Source organism: Chelonoidis abingdonii, chromosome 3, assembly GCF_003597395.2.
Source record: "Chelonoidis abingdonii isolate Lonesome George chromosome 3, CheloAbing_2.0, whole genome shotgun sequence".
NCBI lineage: Eukaryota > Metazoa > Chordata > Testudines > Testudinidae > Chelonoidis > Chelonoidis abingdonii.
In genome coordinates, this window is record NC_133771.1 from 6,573,041 (window position 1) to 6,595,352 (window position 22,312).

Here is a 22,312-nt window from a genome sequence, read left to right on the forward strand (position 1 = left end):
AAATCCGGTTTCCTGATTGGTCCTCTGGTCAGGTGTTTGGTTCCCTTTGTTAACCCTTTACAGGTAAAAGAAACATTAACCCTTAGCTATCTGTTTATGACACACCTCTGCCCCCTCCCCCCCCCACATTATAAATTAAAAACACTTTTAAATATATTTAACACCATTATAAATGCTGGAGGCAAAGCAGGGTTTGGGGTGGAGTCTGACAGCTCATGACCCCCCATCTAATAACCTTGTGACCCCCCCGAGGGGTCCCGACCCCCCAGTTTGAGAACCCCTGCAATAAAACATGTCATAGTCTGACTGAAAACACTATCTGGAGGGTATTCCCTAAAGCAGTGGTTCCCAAACTTGTTCCGCCGCTTGCGCAGGGAAAGCCCCTGGTGTGCCGGGCCGGTTCGTGTACCTGCCACATCTGCAGGTTCGGCTGATCACAGCTCCCAGTGGCCGCGGTTCACTGTTCCAGGCGGCGGCTCAGCCCGCACCACTTCTAACAGCTCCCATTGGCCTGGAGCAGCAAACTGAAGCTGCTGGGAGCCACGATCAACCGAACCTGCAGATGTGGCAGGTACACAAACCAGCCCGGCCCGCCAGGGGCTTTCCCTGCACAAGCAGCAGAACAAGTTTAGGAACCACTGCCCTAAAGGATGATTTTTACACTGGTGCAGGGAGTCAATCCAGTGTCTATCTACCACTTAAATCTATATGGGGCATAAGTTTTGCCTAAACCTAGTGCTGGATTCTACACAGGGGTGAACTCTATCCTAACAGTGTTCCCACTCAATAACCAAAGATTTCCACACAAACACTTCTGAAAATGATAGCTGGCATTTTTGTATCACACACCAAAAAGGAGCTCTGCCTAGTGGCCTTGAAGCAGCTGTTAACACTCACATAAGCTATACAAACACTCTCATTGATACCAGCAGTGCTAATGCACAAACATGGCAGCTTACAGAACACAGCAACATCGGCTTCCGCTCCATTAAGCACACACAAAAAAAATAATCAATCTTTGCCAAATAAAAAGGAGGACAAAAAACAGTAAGGAAAGAGAACACTCAAGCTGCACAGAGGGCATTATAAAAGGAAGACGAACTACTAAAATCTTCTACCAAGGATATCAAATCCCCTTAAAGTTAAACACATCATACAGGGATGAGTAAATACTGGAGAGAGTATAACAAATTGGGTAGATTTTTTTCACACATGGTGGACTTGTCCAAAAATTAGGACATTTTGGAAAGCGGTTGGGGACTTCATTAAAGAAATGGGCTGCCAGCTGTCACATAAACCTTTGCTGTTTTTGTTGAATTTTCCTGAAAATTCTGCAGTGTGGGAGAGGTACAAGGAACTGATTACCCATTTGTTAGTCGCAGCAAGAATCACAATCACAAGGTGGAAGAGACATGACTCCCCTAAATCAATTAACTAGTTCCACAAAGTATGGGAAATACTATTATTAAAAAAGCTAACCCATCAAGTCAGATCTACAGGGAAGAAAGAAAAGGATTAACCAGAAATATGGTGGCATTTCCTGGACTTTTCAGGGAAAGAATCATTGCCATCAGACTGAGGATGGGGAACTGTTATACTGCTATCTTATTAGATGGCCACCATTCTAACATTATGGAATCCCAAAGGCCAGTTTATACTTCACAACGTCTCCGTACACCAGACCTATTACTTGTGGAACAGTAATGCTAGCAGTACAAAAATGCTTCTGTTAACAATGTATTAGATCACTAATAAATAAAATTAAAAACAAATAAAGATAAAACTCAAATGTAAGATTAGCTCGTGTTTAATAAACTGTTCAGAAATAAGAATGTTACTAGCTCACAACAGAGTTTAAATTATCAGAGACTTAACTTATAACTTGAGCAAAATATGTGCATTACAAGTCACACATTTGTGAATTCTGTACAAATCACACACAACCAAATAAAGTGCCTATAGGACCCTCAATGTCAAGTTCAACCACTAAATTGATTGGTGCAGGGATCTCGCCTATTTCTGTGTTACATACTATCACATCATTATATAAAGTAACAGTTTTATTTCTGTTTGAGGTTAAACCCTGTAAAAACAAAGGTGATCATAAAAAAAAGACATGCATACTGTTCCTTACAGGGTTAGTTATAATGTAAGTGAAGTATCAATTTAATATCTGATACAGTCTCCTGAAAGAGAATGTAATGAGCAAAATCTGGTTAATACACTGTTAAAGAGACTTATTAAACTACAGTCCCTGCCCCCAAAAGTTGCTGTTTCCTACAAAATAAACTCTAAATTGTAAGGCTTTCACTTGAGCAAAACTTTGACTAAAGCAAAACTGTTTTTCAAGTAATGACTGCAGAATTTGTCCAGAATTACTAGTTCACTGCTCAGGCTTTTCAATCTTGTGTATCATTCGTAGTAATACTGAGAGCCAGAGCAGCACTTTAATGTGCCTTGTGTGGTCGTGATGCAGCACTGGAAGAAAGCTCTCCCAGTCCTCTAAAAAAACCCACCTCAGTGAGGGGCGTGGCTCCCAGCACCAGGGCACTGTTTACACTGGCACTTTACAGCGCTCAGGGGTGTGGTTTTTTACACCCCTGAGCAAAGAAGTTGCAACTCTGTTAATTGCCAGTGTAGACAAGCCCTAAGTGAGAGGAAGGACTCCACTGACCTGGTCTTTGAACAGGCATGCATACTAAAACTGTCCCTGCCCTTAAAAGCTGACAATCTAAATGTAGAAAAGTTCAGTAGTGGACAAAAAGGTAGTAGTATCCCCACTTTGTAGATGGGGAACAGATGCACAAAGATTGAGGGACTTGCTCAGGGTCACACAGAATCTTTGGCAGAACCAGGATTTGAAGCCAGATCTCCCGAGTTTTAATCCAGTGCCTTAACCACAAGGTGATTGTTCCATTCAGTAATTTGTTCTTAGAAATATTATTGTATTCATCTCTCTCTTTTAGTCCACTTCTCTAAAAGAGTACATGTTAAAAAGAAGAATGTAAGTTAGAGCTGATTTTGTTACACTACTGAAAACAGCAAACTATTATACCCAAATCCAATACTTAAAATTGGATAGACAAACTGGCTTTCATCAAATCTCCTCTCTCAAGCATTTATTAGTGGGTGAATGCCATTCTTAAAATTCTATAGAAGCCTGAACAGGCACTTTGGTAACTCTCATTAAATATTTGTTAGTTTGTTGATGAGTTAGTTAAAATGTTTAATAAGATCTTTGTATCTTTCACTGGAATTATTTACTTTATGTATGGTACATGGTGTTGAGGATAGATGGGTAAGTACTGCACTGAGTGGTTTTTTTAATCCCTTAGTTACTTTACTCATCTGCAAACGCTCTTATCTTTGCTAATGTTTGGAGACTTCTATGTTCTTCACATTTAATATGCTCAATGATTTCCCAAACGACTTAGATTAAGACATTCAGCAATTATTACTCTGCCCAACTCATTCAAAAAACAGGGTTACTACACACTAACACTAGATACTGGTGAAATAGTTTATTATTTATATGATCATTAATACCTACACAGTGATAAGAGCCTAATACTTAACACATGTGCCCTCATGAAATGACAGGTCAAGAGCAGCTAATCACAATGAACTGTCTTCACCTGCCATTTCAAACATGAGCAACAGGACAAGGAGGTAGGCAACAGTGCATGCCTGGGAAATTACATGAAAGGAAAAACTCAGACTTCAAATACACGCCCTCCCCCGCCCCTCCCCCCCCCAATGGATGGGGTCATTGTACCAACTGTTTGTTCCGATGATTGAAAGCAGAAGACATTTCCAGTCTGAATTTGTTTAAGGTGCTAATTTTTAACAGTGAGTGTAATTAAGCACTGGAACAACTTTCCAAAAGATTCATAGAATTTAAGGTCAGAAAGGATGAATCATTAGATCATACAGTCTGACCGCCTGTACATCACAGGCCATTAAATTTCACTCAGTTACCTCTTTATTGAGTCCAATAACTTGGGTTTCACTAAAGCATCTCTTCCAGTTTGTTCTAGAGGTTAATCACTCCCACTGTTAAAAATCTGTGCCTCATTTCTAATTTGAATGTGTTCTTGTTAATGCCTTTCTCAGCTAGATTAAAGAGCGCTTTTGCATTCAATATCTTCTCCCCTTGAAGGAACTTAGACACTAATCAAGTCACTTCTCAATCTTCTTTTAGACAGATTGAGCACTTTAAGAGTCTCACTATAAGGCATTTTTCCAGCCCTCCAATGATTGTTGTATCTTTTCCCTCTCCAATTTTTAACATCCTTTTTAAAATGTGGACACTGGAACAGTACACAATATTCCAGTTTCAGTCTCAGCAATGCCATAGACAGACATAAAATCATCTCCCTATTACTCTTCAATACTCCCCTGGATATACATCTAAGCATTCATTAGCCCTTTGTGCTACAGCATTGCCCTAGAACTGTGGTCCCCAACCTTTTCTGTGGGCTGGGCACCGGACAACTAGTGTCCGAGGACCGCGGCCGCTGGACAAGCAGCCGCCGAAATGCCGCCATGAAGCAGCAACGTCAAGAGCCATCGCCACTGAAATCCAACTGAAATTCGGCAGCAGCGCTTCTTGACATTGCCACTTCTCGGCAGCATTTCAGTGGCTGCTTATCCAGCAGCCAGTAGGCCGGTGCCATGGTGCCCGTGGGCACCACATTTGGGAACCCCTGCCCTGGAAGCTCATGTTCAACTACTATGACCCATGGAGTCTTTCCAGAGTCACTGGTTTCTAGGATACAGACCACTGTTCTGTAGGCATGGCCTGCAGTCCGCATTTTTACACATATAACTTTGCATTTTGACTGTATTAAAAATATTTTGTTTGAATGGGCTCAGCTTACCAAACAATTCAGATTCCTCTATACGATTGTCCTGTCATCATCATTTGCCAATCTGTGTCTCACCTACAAATTTTACCAGCAGTAATTTTACATAAGAAATACTCTATACCTCAAGCAAAAAGTTATGGACCTGACAGCAATGTTCTCTGGTCTGTGTTATGGAGGCTGTCAGACTGACTAATCATCACAATGGTCCCTTCAGGCCTTAAAAATCTAGGACTATTCGTTACTAACCTGTAATAGCTTCAGTGACAGAATAGCACTAACAGAATGAAGTCCTTGCATTCAAGGGAGCAGAACAGCTACAACCGTTGCTGGTTCGTGCATAGAGGGAGCACACAGAGAAGCTTCTTGTGCCTTCCATGTCATGGCCCAATGTGTAAGAGCCACACTGAGAACGTGTGTGTCTTGTCCCTCTCTAGTTGCTGTTCTTCTAATGGATAAAAGCCTCTTAGTGCTAAACCCTAATGGAGTTATTCCTTGAGGCCAAGCAAGAGAGCTCTCTGAGCTGCAGTGCTGAAGGTCAAGGGTTCAAGTAACTCTGAAGACCAATCCAGGGAGTTGTTTTATATGCACACAAAGCTGCAACAAAGAAGTATTTTTGGGGACCATGCATTCATTTGGTACAGTCTTTTTTAACTGTGGTGTTCTTCTGCTTGAGAAGCAAAAATAATCCCATGGCAGCTGTCAAAAGGATAAAGATACCCTGCAGGTACCACTGCATGTTGCTACAAGGAATGACACCAGGGCATTTCCACAAAGAATACAGAGGGGTGTTTACACAAACTAGAGAAACCTCCAATCCATTTTACACGATACAGGAAACTGCCACACACTAGCTGTTTCCATCTAAAGGCAGGTAAAGCAGAAATAAATAGAGCAAAGAAAGTTGGCTTGTCAGAGTACATATTTTAGAAAATACTGCAAATGTAAGAACATAAGATGGTCATACTGCATTAGATCAATGGTCCATCTAACCCAGTATCCTGTCTTCCGAAAGTGGCCAATGCCAGGTGCTTCAGAGGGAATGAACAGAACAGACAATCAAGTGATCCACCCCATCATCTCCCAGTTTCTGGCAGTCAGAGGCTAGAGACCACCCAGAGCACAGGGTTGCATCCTTGACCATCTTGGCTAATCAATGGACCTATCCTTCATGAACTTATCTAATACTTTTTTGAACCCCATTATAGTTTAGGCCATCACAACATCCCCTGCCAATGAGTTCAACAGTTTGACTGGGTGTTGTGTAAAGGATCACTTCCTTTAGTTTGTTTTAAACCTGCTACCTATTAATTTCATTGGGTGACCACTGGTTCTTGTGTTACATGAAGAGGTAAACATCACAAATTTTAGGGTCCTGCCAACCTGAGTTTTATCTGGACCTGAGGCTACTTATTTTTTAAAGGAATGGCCAGCATAAAATAAAAAAATAGTTTAGAGGATTGAAGATGAGACTGTATAATAAAAGAATTACAAAAGGATTCTCATGTTCTTGTAGCCAGTAGAGCAGGGGTGGGCAAACTTTTTGGCCTGAGGGCCACATCGGGGTTCCAAAACGGTATGGAGGGCCGGGTAGGGAAGGCTGTGCCTCCCCAAACAGCTGACCCCCCACCTCCTATTTGCCCCCTCCCACTTCCCACCCTCTGACTGCCCCCCTCAGTACCCCTGATCTATTCAAACCCCTCCTACTCCTTGTCCCCTGACTGCCCCCTCCTGGGATCCCCACCCCTAACCGCCTCCCTGGACCTCACCCTTTATCCAACCCCCTCTATCCCCTGACCGCCCCCTCCCAGTGCCTCCTGCTCCTGACCGCCCCCTTGGGACCCCACCCCCTATCAGAATGTGGCCCTACGAACATGGGCGGAGGACTCAGGAGCAGCCGCACAGCCAGAGAGAAGCGGTGGTTTCCCCTTCAAAAAGTGTCGCTTCTCTCCAGCTAGCTCTGCAGCCGCCCAGTGCTCCTCGTGAGCCCTCTGCCCGCATTCCCACCACTCGCTGCCCTGCCCCTGCATTGCAGCCCCTCCCCCCCAAGGGGTTGCGCTGGTGCTGAGCTGCCCAAGTGCCCAGCCCTGGATCCCCCTGTTGTTGGGTGGCCCGTGCCAGGGCACCCTGTGTTCACTTGTAAATCTGCCCCTGAGCCATGCTGCTGCGCTGCTGGCATAGTGAGCTGAGGCTGCAGGGGAGGGGGTGGACCACGGGAGTGACTGGGGCCGGCCAGGAGCACAGGGGCTAGGCAGGATGGCCCCATGGGCCGGATGTGGCCCGTGGGCCGTAGTTTGCCCACCTCTGCAGTAGAGAGACAGAGCGAGGGCAGTAAAACAATCTGTTCCACCTCCTGTTTAGCTGTGACACTGAGTGCATTTCCCAGACCTGAAGAGCAGCTCTGTGTACACTCAAAAGCTTGTCTCTCTCACCAACAGAAGTTGGTCCAGTAAAAAGGTATTACCTCATCCACCTTGTCTTTCTAAAAGAATCCATGTCAGATTATAGTTGGCAATACTCTGATGCTTTATTCCAGTCTTTAATTTAATGAACACACACGGACAAATAATTACAGTAAGCCTCAAAAGCAAATAAGACCGAATAGCTAGGGTACCTTAAAATGGTTGAATGGTTGAAGAGTGTTTCGACTTGTACTTGTTTTACATCAGCGTAGCACCACTGAGTTCACTGGAGTTATTCCTGACTTACACCAAAGTCTCTTTTTAAGAAGTCAGGAGATATGATCTGGGTTTGTGGCACCCGGATGAAGCAGCAATTAGGCTCTGTTAAACTTTCTCAGATGTAACTTGAACTGGTCGGCAGTTTTAGATTCTCTCATGGGAAGCCAACCTTTCCAAACAGGAAGATGTGAGGGTTGAGGATAGTCCCTGCAAAGCCTAAATGATGTCAAGGTTGCAGGAGCAGCTTTGCAGCAGCTTAGTTGAGGCCGTGAAGAAAAGAACTGGAGCCTAGGTGATATAAAGCAACATCACAGACCAGGGAATACTGACATCCTGGAACAGAATTCTGGCATTGGTGCCACCCTAGGATATTGTTCTGCCTTCCAAGGCTATTTTATCTGGATGGTTTAGGCTTCCTCTGAGATTTCCAAACAGAACTAAAATTGGCTACCAGTGAGGAACATGCAGTGAAATTGTCTGATCACTTTATGCCATAATAAAGTCTTTCTAGTAGGAATTAATTTGATTAAGCTAGACTGCAGTCCACTTATGTGATTGTTAAACACAATATTTTATCCTGCTACAAAAGAGTTGTTTATATGCAATGATGGCAGTGATTCATGGGTTTTATTTTTTATGTGCCTTTGCGACTCAAAATATTTTAATTTTCCTTCAGCAACTGTCAGCAGCGGTATGTCTACCTTATTAACAGGGGTTTCTCCCTCAAGTTTCTTCAGATACCTCTATAGTGCTCATCAAAGTGTCTGAGCACCATTAACCATATGGCATCAGTACACTGGTTTTTGGTTTCTTTTTCCAGTCACCAGTTTTTAGAAGACAATATGCAGATTCCACTCATTTAAATTCCCAGTTTGATACTTCTGTACAATTAACAGTTAATAATGCTGTTGGATTTCATTTTGACATTTCTCACATTCCTGAACAGTATCAGAGGGGTAGCTGTGTTAGTCTGGATCTCTAAAAGCAGCAAAGAATCCTGTGGCACCTTACAGGCTAACAGACGTTTTGGAGCATGAGCTTTCGTGGGTGAATACCCACTTCGTCGGATGCATGTAGTGGAAATTTCCAGGGGCAGGTATATATATGCAAGCAAGCTAGAGATAACAAGGTTCAATCAGGGAGGATGAGGACTGCTAGAACAGGGCCTCATCCTCCCTGATTGAACTAACCTCATTATCTCTAGCTTGCCTGCATATATATACCTGCTTCTGGAAATTTCCACTACATACATCTGACGAAGTGGGTATTCACCCACGAAAGCTCATGCTCCAAAACGTCTGTTAGTCTATAAGGTGCCACAAGATTCTCTGCTGCTTTTACATTTCTGAATAGTTTTTTCTTGCATACAAACATTTTACCCTATTTTAATTGTTTTGTTGTTGCTGCTCTTGAACTGCCCGTATAAATGTTTACAACATCTCTGCAGAATTTTTGAGGCTCCATTAATCTCTTAAAAATCTTCAAAACGAAACATGGAACTTTATATATTTTCTTTTTCCAAAACTGTCACTATTACAGAGATAAGAGTTTTTAAAGTCTCGTTTCTAATTTATTCCTGCCACTTTCAGAATTTTATTCAAACATCTAAAGAAATGATTTTCCCTTCATTTATTATATTCAGAGCTGTATGGAAATTGCTCTTAAGTGCATAAATCTATGGCTTTACTTGTAATGTTAAAAGATCCATCATCCGTCTGATATGCTGTTACTTTATTGTTAAAATTTACTCATTAGTCTACTTTTCACTCTTCACAAATTGGGTTGCGGGTGGTAGGGAGATATTCTATTTCCCCACAGGTAAACTCAGTTCCCCTCTCAGCTAACTATTCACTCTTCTAAAAGAATGTGTTTCTCTCCCCAGTGACATTTTGATATGAATTATAGCACGCAAGAGGGGCAATTTTCTTTTGATTCTGAAATTCATTTTCAACTTCTCAAAATATATTTTAAATGTACATTTGCATGCAGCACATCCACAGCCAGGGTTTGCGATAGCGCTATTATATAAGAGTATGCCTTCCATTCTCTAAAAGAACTCTAGCATAACAAGGTAAAGGGGGACCAAAAAAATCAACACACTGAAGCTAACGCTTTCGTTAACCTCATGAGAATTCTTTGAAATCTACAAGGGGAGGCTAAGGTTCTTTATTAAAGACACTACCAGAAGTTTACTAACTATTCCCAGTATCTCATTGGCTATTGGCAACAGAGAAGGGCTCTCTTAAGCTCAAACATGTAAAGTATAGTAAACCCAGGGAGCGTACATGATGGAAATACAGGAGTTGATTATTAATCAACTCATTTTTTTAAAATAAATGGGAGAAAGTCATTTCAAACAAACTACCCTATAAACATACAAGTCTTCAAAGTTCTGGGTTCATCAGCCATGATATTGCTCCCAGTAATTGCAGGTGAAAGTCATCTCTATTCAGAGAGCCCGCACAAATTCTTATGTACCACTTACATTACACTTAAGTGGGGCACTAAGTGGTGGACAAGCATTGGCCTTGTTCTGGTCCCCTGCATGGGGAGAATTTCACCCAGAAATAGCGCTAATCCCAGGAAACCTACTCACCGCTACACTTATCGACATGCCTCCAGCTTTCACCCAGACCATATCACACAATTGTCCACAGCCAACCTCTAAGATACAACTGCATTTGCTCCAATCCCTCAGAGACAAACACTTATCTCTATCAAACGTTCTTAAAACTACAATACCCACCTGTGGAAGTGAAGAAACAGATTGACAAAGCTAGAAGAATACCCAGAAGTCACCTACTACAGGACAGGCCCAACAAAGAAAGCAACAGAAGGCCACTAGCCATTACCTTCAGCGCCCAACTAAAACCTCTCCAGCGCATCATCAAGAATCTACAACCTATCCTGAAGGACAATCCCTCACTCTCACAGATCTTGGGAGACAGGCCAGTCCTCACTTACAGACAGCCCACCAACCTGAAGCAAATACTCACCAGCAACCACACACCACACAACAAAAACACTAACCCAGGAACCTATCCTTGCAACAAAGTCCGTTGCCAACTCTGTACACATATCCATTCAATGGACACCATCATAGGACCTAATTACATTAGCCACACCATCAGAGGCTCATTCACTTGCACATCTACCAATGCGATATATGCCATCATGTGCCAGCAATGCCCCTCTGCCACGTACATTGGCCAAATAGGACAGTCTCTACGCAAAAGAATAAACAGACACAAATAGATGTCAAGAATTGTAACATTCAAAAACCAGTCAGAGAACACTTCAACGTCCCTGGTCACTCAATTACAGACCTAAAAGTCGCAATTCTTAAAAAAAAAAAAATTCAAAAACAGACTCCAACAAGAAACTGCAGAACTGGAATTAATTTACAAACTGGACACCCTTAAATTAGGCTCCATAACCCCTTCAGTTGGGTGAAATTCTAAAACTAAACATGAAGTGAAGAAAATTATTTACCTGTAATTCTTGCAAAGTAGTAGATATAAAAAACATTACTCTGGGATTATTAAATCAACATTCCCAATTGACAGGTGGGCCGTACAGTTACAGGAATCAGTTACCCACTGTGGAGTCAAAACAGCCAGCAAATGCTTTAACTGACAATCCTTTTTCAACCATACAGAGTACAGTAGCACACAATGATCCCCAACCCTGCAGGAAAGGTGGTTGGGGGAGTGTGTTTATTACAATTTGTACTTGTTTTCTGAAGGTGCAGAACTTCTGATAGGTAATGTTCTTCTCCAAAGGCCAATAGATCCACGCTCTGAGGACAAAAAGCTCCAAACATGTCTCTAAAAACTATTCACAAAAAACTTATCACAAGACCATGAGGGAAATAATAATGGTATCTTGAAACACAGTTACTCCTATGAGGCTGAAATTTCCCACGCTTGCTCTCAACCCAGAAGTGAATTTTTTTTTGAAAGTCTGTGGAAAATCCCTCCAGTCATTTGAGAGTTACTGGAAAGTGAATAAAACCCATTCTTTCAGCAAATAAGACTTTTTGGCTCACTAATAACTGAAAACAGATGAAAAAACCACCACTAAACTGAACAAGTACTACTTCCTGAGGAGTCAACTTTTTGTTAAATTTACCATCCCCCCAAAACCTAATAATCAGAAAGTTACAGCAACAGAAAAACACTTCTGAGCATGCTCATTTGTCATCAGCTTATTTTTGGAACAGGCTAGTAGGGCCTCACCCTCTGTCAGTGCCTGGTATTGCCCATCATGGGCCCAGAAGTTGTTGCTGGAGATAAATTCACAAGTGGGACACTAAGTGTCTCACTGGGGGGAGAGGGGAACATGGCAAAATCTTCCAGCAGGCACAGATTAAGGGCCTGATCCCACGCACAGTTATTCTTAAACACAGTATTTATGAGCTTATGCACAATAGTAAGCACAACACCTGGCAGTTGCAGCCTTGGGTCTTAAGATTTTATCCTTCTGTTGCTATTGTCATCAACCCAGGCGTACAGAAAAAGGTCTTCAGCCAAATAATAGTAGCAAAGATGGGACTTCAACCCTCCCTTACTCCAGTAGTTCCTTGTTGTAGCAGCATGCTAATACCTAGAGGCTCCAGCCAAAATCAGAGTCCAACTGAGCTAACCAGCAAAAGAGAATCCCTGCCCCCAAAAGGTTACATTCTAAATAATCAATACAAAGGACAGGAAAAAGGAAGTATTATTCCAGTTTTACAAATGGAGAACTGAGAGAGAGATTAAATGACTTGTCCAAGGTGAAATCATCCTTCCTAATGGTTTTAATATTTATTTATATTGTGGACAACTTTGTAGTCTTATTACCTGCAGCAACAGTAATTTTTTGCATTGCACTTCTTTTTACATGGATAGCCTTGATACTGAATTAACTTTGTTCAGTTATCTTTATAGAGAATGCACAGAGAGACAACTATTCTGGAACAATTAACTATGGTAACACATTGCAGGGAAAAAGCAGCCTGGATATAGAGGAGTTCGGCTACTTTCAGGGAAGTTCATTTGGTTGCCATATGGGGGATGTGGATTTTATGTACGTTATTTCTGGGAAAATTTTGTTTTCCTTGATCTGCATATCATAACAAGTGCACTGGATTTTTGTTATGAATAAGGCACTGTGTAAATCATGTTATTAAAAAAAGGAAAAAAGAATATTCACAAAAGTAAATGGCAAAATATTGAATTTCACGCAGTTTGCACAAATGAATTTTACAACCAACCTTACTCAATTTCAAGGACTGAAATTCATTCTATCCTTGAAATTGACTAATGTTCACAGTTTGGGGGCACTGTCATGATTTCTGTGTCCTCTGTGAAATCATGATTTACACACGGCCCTATTTACAAAACTTAGTATAGAGGCTGAGAGGCAGACAGTAAGTCCGAGACTGTGGCTATGAGGCTTACATTAAGGAGTTATGGGAAGGTCCAAGAGTTCTGGACCAGAATATCAGCATATTTGGAGAATTTCACACCCGAAAGTTTCCCTTTGAAACAGTCTCTAATTCTTCTTCTTCAAAAAAAGATTTGATGGAGATCCTAACTTTGTTCAATCAAAACAAATATTTTGCCAACTGATATAAGACACTAATTTTCAATGGAAGCTATGTCAATGCCAAGTTTCATCATTCAAATTTGTTTTGGTTTGTTTTTTTAAGTACAGCCCTCTCCTAAAAAAGCTAGATTTTTTTAAAGATATATTTATTTAAAGAGAAAAATTACTTCCCTACTCCACTCCCCACATTGAGTCCACTAACTTAAAATATGGGTTAAAGGGATTTTGTTCAAGCTTTCCAAATCAATTAATCTAAGCACGGGGGAAAACTACCCCAAAGATGAGCTTTTTGGAAAGTCAGGAGTAACAAGAACATTACACAAGTAATGGATGCAGTTTTACAACATTAAATATAGAAGCTGCAACTAGCACCACCACTATAGTAACTGGGAGAATGGAACAGAACATATTTTAGAAGCCTGTCAATAATGGTAAGACATCAAATTAATTCCCACAACATACCAACAGTATATTATTAATGTGAAAGATAGAGCTGTACAAATGTAGATGGAAGCAACAGAGAAGGGAAAGGAAATAAGTACCAATTTATATCCTATTAATGTCCACAGGAAGGGCCTTTATAGCAAATAGTGCATTATGTGAAGTGTATGGGATCATTAAGTCCAGAAAAGATATGGATTGATTATTTAAGTATATGGTTTTCAGTTATACAATACATCCTTTTTGTTAGCCCAGGAAGTAGAAACTCCTTAAGGACAACAGACTATCCAGCAGACTGAAAAAACACTAATATTTCTAGCATCATTTATGGTCTTGCTGGATGCTGATTATGATTTTGCTAAAACCAATATACACACAGTTCATCCTGTGCATTCCACAGAGCAAGTTCTACACAAATACAGTAGGCTGAAGAGAATCATAGATTAAACATCCCTAACTCAGCCAACCTCTCCCAGCCTCAAGTAATGTTTTATATTACAGTAACTCCTCACTTAACGTTGTAGTTATGTTTCTGAAAAATGCGACTTTAAGTGAAACAATGTTAAGCGAATCCAATTTCCCCATAAGAATTAATGTAAACAGGGTGGGTTAGGTTCCAGGGCAGCTTCTCCTATTCTGCAAGCACCAGAGGCGGGAGGGGTTCAACCCTCAGCCTGCTCACTCCACCTCTTGCCCCAAGCCCCCACTCTTGACTGGCCTCTTCTCCCCTCCCCCCACCTCCTCTCCTTTTACTTCGCTCAATGCATCCTGGCTCCTCCCCCACCCTCCCCTCCCTTCTAAATGCCAATCTGGCGGATTGCCGCATAGGGGAGGGAGAGGGGAGGTGCACCAAGTCCTTGCTCCTCCCCCCTCCCTCCTGCCTCCAAAATGCTGCAAGCCAACTAATTGCCGCAGGCAGGAGAGGGAGTGGAGGTGTGCCAAGTCCTCGCTCCTCCCGCCTCCCTCCTGCCCAAGGCAATCAGCTGGCTTGCGGCGTTTTGGAAGCAGGAGGGAGGGGGAAGGAGCAAGGACTCGGTGCACAGGCTCCCCCTCCCTCTCCTGCCTCCCGAACGTGGCAAACCAGCTGATTGCCCTGGGCAGGAGGGAGGCGGAAGGAGCAAGGACTCAGTGCACCTCCACTCCCTCCCCTGCCTCCTGCCCAGGGCAATCAGCTGGCTTGTGGCGTTTTGGAGGCAGGAGAGAGGGGGGAGGAGTGAGGACTCAGCGTGCAGGCTCCCCCTCCCTCTCCTGCCTCCCGAACGCCGCAAGCCAGCTGATTGCTGCCGGCAGGAGGCAGGGGGAGCCTGAGCACCGAGTCATCGCTCCTCCCCGCTCCCTGGGGCAATCAGCTGGCTTGCCAAGTTTGGGAGGCAGGGGAGGGAGGGGGAGCCTGCACGCTGAGTCCTCCTCCTCCCCCCTCCCTTCTGCCTTCAAAATGCCACAAGACAGCTGATTGCCGCGGGCAGGAGGAGGGGGGTGGAGGGGGAAGGCGCTGATCCGCAGAGTCTGCTGGCGGGTGGGAGGCGCTGGGGAGAGGCAACCGTAGGGAGGCTGCCAGCTGTGGAGAAAGCAGGCAGCCAAACAAAGTAAGAGTGGAGCATTGCGCAACTTTAAATGAGTATGTTCCCTAATTGATCAGCAATGTAATAACGAAACAACATTAAGTGGGACAACTTTAAGTGAGGAGTTACTGTACATGCATCAATAGCAAATTAGCACGAGCAGTTTTGGATCTGGACAAATATTTGAACACATAACAAAGTTACATAGGGTTATGGAAGAGGTTATATAAGTACATTAGGAGCAACAGAAAGACAAGGGAAAGCATGTGTCCATTACTTTATTAGGGCCTCTGACAGTCCCACATTAGAGACACAAGAGGCGGGTGAGGTAATATCTTTTACTGGACTAAATTCTGTTGATGAGAAAGACAAGCTTAAACAGAGCTCTTCTTCAGATCTGGGAAATGTACTCATTGTCATAGCTAAATACAAAGCAGAACAGATTGTTCATCATAAATACCTCACACTTATTTCAAGGGACTTTTCATGGTGAAGTAACACCATTAACACCCCTCCTGTCATAGAGGGGAAAGAGATCTGGGGGTTACAGATTGTTGTAAGAAGCCATTGATCTAGAATTTCTATTCAGTCTGAGATTTTTAGTATCTAGCAACGTTATGCATTTAAGCTCCCAGGCTCATCTTTTAAGGGTGTTATTCAAGTTTCCTTTGAGGATGAGGACTGAGAGTCATATAGAGAGCGATTGCATTATGAAAAGCGTTCACTCACAGGTGATATGGTGTTTTTGTCTTTTATCGTTTTTCTGTCTGAGTTCAATCGACAGTCTCATTTCATCCACTTAGTAGTTGTTGGGGCTTTTAGTGCACCGGCGACGTACACCATATGTTCTAACAGGCACGTGCAGACAAAAGATTCCTGCCTTGTGCCAATGGTATAAAAGGGGTGGAACAGAACAAAGAGGGCAGCCAATCATGAGAAAGCAGGGCCGGCTCCAGGCACCAGCTGAGCAAGCAGGTGCTTGGGACGGCCAAGGGGAAGGGGCAGCACATTGGGCTCTTGCATGGCGGCTCCCTCAGTCCCTCTCGGAGGGAAGGACCGGCTGCTGAATTGCCGCCGAAGAAGTAAGTGGTGTGGTGAAGCAGCTGCCGGTCGCGGCCATTTTTTTTTTTTTGGCGCCGCCTGGGGTGGCAAAAACCCTGGAGCCAGCCCTGTGAGAAAGCCCCTGCTTTCCACCTAAGATGTCTACTGGAATTAACAAGGACTGTACCGGGGAAAGGATTGGGCCCAGACTAGGAAGGCGTCTAGTCTGTGAAAGAAGCTTATTGGACTATCTCTGAGGATGAGATATTATTTGTAATCAGTTTCTTAAGGCATTAGGCTTAGACTTGCATGTGTTTGCTTTATTTTTCTTGGTGACTTACTTTGTTCTGTCTGTTATTACTTGAAACCACTTAAATCCTACTTTTTATTCTTAATAAAATCACTTTTGCTTATTAATGAACCCAGAGTAAGTGATTAATACCTGGGGGAGCAAAAAGCCAAGCATATCTCTCTATCAGTATTATAGACAGCTGACAATTTATGAGTTTACCCTGTAGAAGCTTTATACAGAGGAAAACGGATTTATTTAGGACCCACTGGGGTCTGGGTGCTGGAGTCAGGTAATCTGCTAAACTGTTTTCAGTTAAGTCTGCAGCTTTGGGTTGTGGCCCAGACCCTGAGTCTGTATTGCAGCAGGCTAGCATGTCTGGCTCAACAAGGCAGGGTTCTGGAATCCCAAACTGGCAGGGAAAACGGGCTCAGAGGTAATCTCAGCACATCAGGTGAATTCCCAAGGTGATCTCTGTGACCAAACCAGTCACAGAGGGGGTTCAGGAAAGGTTTCTTTCAAGGTATAGTCCCCACTGAGTACGGATTGTAACTGTTTGATAATACACCATATGCATTCCATGGGAACTAGGACAGCTCACCAATATGCCAACCTCATAATTTTGCTAGATACTGAAAATCATGGACTGAATAGAAACGCTGGATGTATGGCTTCTTACAATCTATAACCCATTTAACACCCTCCCACCCCAACATCACCTCTTCCCCTCCTTTCCTTCCTATGACTGGGCAGCTTTTAACAAGCAACTTTATCTTTAATTGTCCCTTGAAATGTATGTTTACTTATGCTAAGCAATCTATTCCACGTTGTATTTAGCTGTGACACTCTGGGTATATCTACACTGCAAGTGTTGGAGTAAATCACAAATTATGAGTCAACAGCACGATGTGGTTGCAAAATAAGGCTAATATCTTTCTGGGCTGTATTAACAGGAGCGTCATATCTAAGACACAGGGAGTAACTGTTCCACTCTGCTCAGCACTGGTGAAGCTTCAGCTGGAGTACTGTATCCAGTTTTGAGCTCCAAATTTTAGAAAAGATGTGGATAAATTACAGAGAATCCAGAAAAGAGCAACAGAAAGGATAAAAGGTTTAGAAAACCTGACCTATCGGGAAAGGTTAAGAAAACTGGGCATGTTTAGTTTTGAGAAAAGACAACTGAGGAGGGATCCAATAACAATTTTCAAATATGTTAAGGGCTGTTAGTGATCCACTATTCTCCATGTCCATTAAAAGGTAGAACAAGTAGTACTGGGCTTAATCTGCTGCAAGACAGATTTTGGTTAGATACTAGGGAAAAAAAATCTAACTCAAAGGGTAGTTAAGATATGGAACAGGCTTCCAAGGGTAGCTGTGGCATCCCCGGCATTGGAGGTTTTTAAGAACAGGTTGGACAAACACCTGTCACAGATAGCCTACGTGTTACTAGAGGGCTGGACTTGACTTCTCAAGGTCCCTTCCAGCCCTATAGAAACTTATAAGCTACAAATGAGCCTTATCTATAAATAAGGTTGCTGAAACATCTGAAGAGGCTTGCAGTTTTCCCATCTTCTGGAAGTTTCTAGTTACTAACACCAAAAGGAGTAATTTTGTTATATTAGTTCCACATACACTGGCCAATAGTTACATCTTAAAATTCTGGATAAATTTTGTAAACTTTAGTGCCTCAAGTTAAGAAATCAAATGCTTATTTAGGTATTTAAGTGGTTTGACTTTCATTGGCATCGAACATCAACAGAAGCTGTGGGTGCTCAACACCTTTCTATAAGTCAGAGCACTTTTACCTTGAGTACTCAATTTTAGGCACCTCCACTGAAAACATTGGCTTTAAGGCTACAATTAAATTTAAGAAACAGAACAAAACCCAATAAGTGTAACTAAAACTAACTACTTTAAATGAAAAGATTCTTGCCCATAACTCCCATTCCCCAAAGTCTGAAAATTCTGCTAGCACGTTTGTTTTCTCTATCATTTTTTCTGAAGTCCCATGAGTTGTTTCTCCACCCATCTTTGAAGTATTTTTAGTCTTTAATGTGATCTATGTTGTACAGTCAACTCTGATTCCTATTAATTTAATATGAACATGAAAAAGAAGAGTTGGTCTCTTCAATGCTAACCAAATTATTCTCATTGATTCAGCAGTAGTCCACAGCTCAACAACGATCAAAGTGTCTTTATCTAGTTAACACCTAAACACTGCTAATAATGTTGCCTTAACAACCTCTCTTGGCAAAATAGTCCAGTCTAATTCCAATTAATCTTACTGTTAGAAATCCTTGCTTAATATGAATTTTTTCCCACTGATGGCTGACAAAAAAATGACATTGTGTCTTCAAATCACCGATTAACTTATTTATTTCAGCAAATGGATGACCAGAAATTCCATTTAGAACAATTTAAGCATTTCAGGCTAGAATGGTCTTCATGTTTAGATCTTTAACAAAAAATTGGTATGTTTTTTCAGAGAAGCTTTAGGGCTTGGCTACATTGGCACTTTACATCGCTGCAACTTTCGCGCTCAGGGGTGTGAAAAAACACCCCCCTGAGCGCTGCAAGATGCAGCGCTGTAAAGTGTCAGTGTAATCAGGGCGGCAGCGCTGGGAGCCGCTACACCCATAAGGGATGTGGTTTACGAGCAGCGCTGGGAGAGCTCTCTCCCAGCACTGCGGCTCTGACTACACTCACACTTCACAGCGCTGCCGGGGCAGCGCTTTGAAATTTCTAATGTAGCCATACCCTTAGCCAGAAAGCACAGTGCTATCTGAAATATCTTCTGCAGATAAGCAAAAGGAAACTTGAGTGCTTTCTTTAGGCATCAATCCTACAGTAAGAATCTTATACAAAACAAGCCATCATTTCCTTTTGGAGGAAAACTGAAGCGGTTCAAAACTTTCCACAGCTCTCCTCTGGTGTAAGATGCTGAGTTTCATTCCCACCTGAATTGAGGACTTAAATGGGAATTAAGGAATTCTTTTTGCCACAGTTTATTAGAAGTCACCACATCTGAAGAATTCAACAAACAAGTTAAGCTTCTGTAAACACCTCAGAGTTAAATTAATCTATGTGCTGAGGATAACACATTATATATATACACATCACTTCCATCACCTTTGGAGGTCTTTGCAATGGCACAAGAGCCTTTTGCTGACCCTTTGCACAAGGGCAAATTTCATCTGAAAGAAGAAAAGTAAGAGCTGACAAGCCTATCAGCTGGATATGGAAAAACCCTGATAACTTCTAACTTTAGCTGACACCAAAGAACACCATCAATGTGGCTAAATGACATTATCAAGTGGCATTTCTTTTTATTCATAATGTAACTTTTCTAGAGTAAATCATAAATATTTCTGAGGAGTTTTTCTAACAGGGACATGAAGAGGAGACATGTTCTTCAGTTTTATTGATGCAAAACAATCCAAGTCTGACTCTCCAAACAGGATATACAGGCATGTCGCATCATATGCGCATTTAACATACGTGAATTAAACTATACGCGCTCGGCAAAAAAAAGAAAAACAAGATACCTGTAAATAGTGCCAGTGATTCCACCTGATGACCGTATGCCCCGGAGTGAGTGTGAGATGGGAGACGTGAATCTGCCGTTCCCTCAGTCAGTCTCAGTTCCCGTGTGCCTCTCATAGTGTCAGCATCTCACCGCTCTGAGTGTGATTCTAGTGTTTAAAGATACGTATTTTTCGTACAACATGGCCCCTAAACGCAAGCCAGCTACTTCATCTGATGCTCAAACTAAGAAACAGCGACCTTTTCCAACACTGGAGTTAAAACTGGCTGTGTTGGACTTCTTGAGAGACAGTATGTCGGTCTCCAACGTGGCGCATAAATATGGCCGCAACGAATCTAGCATCCGTGCTATCAAGATTCAAAAGAAATTCGTCAAGACGTGGCATCAAGTGCTCCAATAACTGCTAAGGTGACGAGCCAGGTGCGTGATAAGACTTTAGTGAAGACTGAAAAAGCATTAAACTCATGACTGGAAGTCACAATTGTAAACGTGTGCCAATCGATGTCAACACGTTGCAAGAAAAGGCTCTTAGCCTCTACATGCTGTTCAAACCTCCTGCCAAAGAGGGACAGCCTTCTGATGAGAAGGAATTCAAAGCCAGCAAAGGCTGGCGTAACAGTTTTAGGAACGGCTTCAACCTCAAAAACGTGCAGACTACTGGTGAAGCTGCATCTACCAATGAAGAGGCAGCAAAGGGACAGCTCAGTGGTTTGAGCATTGGCCTGCTATACCCAGGGTTGTAAGTTCAATCCTTGAGGGGGCCACTAAGGGATCTGGGGCAAAAATCTGTCTGGGGATTGGTCCTGATTCGAGCAGGGGGTTGGACTAGATCACCTCCTGAGGTCCCTTCCAACCCTGAGATTCTATGTATAAAAGCCTACCCCAAACAATTAAAGAAAATCATAGAAGAAAAGGGCTATCTTCCGGAACAAGCTTTCAATGCTGACGAGACTGGGCTCTTCTGGGAAAAAATGCCCAACCGCACTTACATTTTGAAATCAGAAAGACAAGCCCCTGGCTTCAAAGCAGCTAAAGACCATGTGACTGTGTTGTTTTGTGGCAATGCAGCTGGGCATTTAATAAAGAGACCGTATTTAGTCCCTGACATTTAACACACAAGCTTGAGACTTGAGAAACACACTATGAGCTCAAGTGTTCTACAGAGAAGCTCTGAAAGCTGCAGGTCAAACCACAAAGTAATATTAACTAATTAAAGCCACCATACCTGTCTTGGGTATGTAGCCTATGCATAAGAACATAAGAACGGCCATACAGGGTCAGAACAAAGGTCCGTCTAGCCCAGTATCCTGTCTTCCAACAGTGGCCAATGCCAGATGCCCCAGAGGGAATGAACAGAACAGTTAATCATCGAGTGATTCATCCCCTGTCGCTCATTCCCAGCTTCTTGCCAACAGAGGCTAGGGACACCATCCCTGCCAATCCCGGCTAATGGCCATCGATGGATCTATCCTTCATGAACTTATCTAGTTCTTTTTTGAACCGTGTTGTAGTCTTCGCCTTCACAACATTTCACTCTACAATTGCAGTAACTAATCATTAAAGCACACCAAGTCAATTTGGTCTAGTTTTGCTGTAATTTTTTCCTTTATGGACTTCTAAGGCAGAATTTTTAACTGCTGATGCACTACAGACTGGCTGCCAGTCTGATCCATGGAAAGCAAACCCTTAGGATACAGAGGTGAGACAGAATGCTTTGAGAAGTTCCAATGACTGGTTCCACATTTACAGATGCCTCAGCAAAAGCCATCTCTGACAGATTTAAACAATTTTCACCTGAGGTGGAGAAAGAACAAGAAAAAACCTGAAAACTTACCTCTACCTTTTCAGAGGTGGACGATGACTCATGGGAAAAAATGGGCTCTTCAGTAAATTAAACAGTAAAACAAAAGAATCCTAGAACTTCAGCAAACACAAGCATCGATCGTCCATGGGCAGTCTTCAAATGAATCTCCCGGCAGGGGACCAACATCAATTATTGAATTCTGGTGAGAAAAAGGGCAAACAGACATTTTGGTTACATTACTGTCTCCCAATAAACCAAATGACACAGGATTCAACTTTCAGCATCTTAAGTGTGTCGCAGCCCTAAAGCCTATGCTCAAACATGGCGCCTGTATGGCCAATTGTCGGTCAAAAGGTCACATTGGTACCATGTGCAACACCGTAGTGTGATGTGCAACATTATAGTGCCGTGTGCATTCTTCCGCTCTTTTTCCCTGGTCACCTAGGGTCAGGCTAGTGCCTTGTGCAAAAATACCAGCGTGCCATGTGCATAAGGG

At 42.6% G+C, this 22,312-nt stretch overlaps 1 protein-coding gene across 6 annotated transcripts in view; it reads right to left on the reverse strand.

Annotated features, from left to right (window-relative positions):
• NCOA1 (nuclear receptor coactivator 1) overlaps positions 1 to 22,018 on the reverse strand; it is a 262,449-nt gene extending 240,431 nt beyond the window's left edge. For 5 of the 6 annotated variants that reach the window (XM_032790528.2, XM_032790527.2, XM_032790522.2 and 2 more), the window contains exon 1: positions 21,847 to 22,018. The gene's annotated coding sequence lies outside the window, so the exon portion shown is untranslated. The remainder of the gene's footprint in view (positions 1 to 21,846) is intronic. The other variant, XM_075063579.1, reaches the window with a different exon arrangement.
• Positions 22,019 to 22,312: the final 294 nt, after the last annotated feature.